The sequence below is a fragment of the Orycteropus afer genome, unplaced genomic scaffold, assembly GCF_000298275.1.
Source record: "Orycteropus afer afer isolate SDZICR_OR568_19922 unplaced genomic scaffold, OryAfe1.0 scaffold00503, whole genome shotgun sequence".
NCBI lineage: Eukaryota > Metazoa > Chordata > Mammalia > Tubulidentata > Orycteropodidae > Orycteropus > Orycteropus afer.
In genome coordinates, this window is record NW_006922090.1 from 1,366,707 (window position 1) to 1,368,067 (window position 1,361).

Genomic DNA, 1,361 nt, shown 5'->3' on the forward strand with positions numbered 1-1,361 from the left:
GAAATACCAAAGTTTGAGGACAAAGACAATGACAATAGGATTAAAAGCCTCCTAAGCTCCAGTTGCCACCCTTGCAGGGTGAGAGGTACCTGAGTTTAAGACACAGGGACAAGTTTAAGCACATTGTTTGAATTACTGGTTTTGTGTGTCTTTTTTATTTTGTTTTGTTTGCTATTTCAGCCTAAGGAACTGCTGATCATTGTCTCCCATTTACAGTACTCAGCCCATAGATACCTTCCCTACCACTGCTCTCATAATCTAACTTGCCTGGTGGATGATTTTATGCTGATTTATACTTTCCTTTCTATTATTATTAGGAGTCATCTGCAATTTTTTCACCTGTCTGTTTAGTCCTAAATCTCCAAATCTGAAATATCCCATTGTTTTCAATGTTCCTTTCCCTTTTGATAGTTCCCAATAACAGTCCTTAACCTCCTATGAAGTCTTGTTTTACAATCCCCTTGAAGGCTGGCAGTTCAAACCCACCAGCCACTCCTGGGGAGTAAGACTGGCCGATCTACTTCCTTAGAGATACTGCCTGGGTAACCCATGGAGGGGTCGTTATCAGTCTGAACCAACTCCACGGCAGTGAGTGTTTTTCTTTCTTTCTTTTTTTTAATACCATCTATTAGCCATGGAGCTGTGAATGCTACACTCACTTTTTAATTAAATCCATGTGCTGAAAGCATTACCAGTTGTGCTTTGAACATCTTAGGAATCAATTATCTGAACAACCTGAGAACAGAAGACAAATGAGAAGGATGGCAGAGAAGGAAAAAATCAAACAACTCATTCTGTCGAGTCACCTTTATGAATATCTTGAATCTTATGCTGCCTAGGGTTTTATTCTGAAAATTTCCAGGGAGTTTAAACAATAATCACTCTTTCCCTTTATCCAGGCTCTCCCACTAGGCTGACGATTTGCTTTCTCATTTTCTTGGCATCATTTTGAATCATTCTCTCTTTAGCTTTGCTTTTCTCCTGGAAATATCCTTTGTTTCGCATTTCAGAATTTCAAAACTGTTAAGTGAGCTGAACTTTACCCCAAGGACTCATTTATTTCTCTCGACTCTTTTGTGAAATGAGATCACTACAGCCATGTAACTGGATTTGTTTTATCACTCAGTCAATACTTCTTCACCAAGAGGTGACAAGAGGAATCTTGGGAAACCAATGGTTGTAAGGAAAAATGAGGTTGAACAAAAATGGGAGCACAAGGCATCAAGGAGAATTTTTTTAAAAGTGATGTAGAGAAATAAAGATTTACAGGAGAAGAATCATTGCTTCTGAGAAAAATGGTTTGCTCCCTGTTTCTCAGAGTTTTTTCTTCCTTTTCCATTGTATACTGTTGTCTCTTGTGC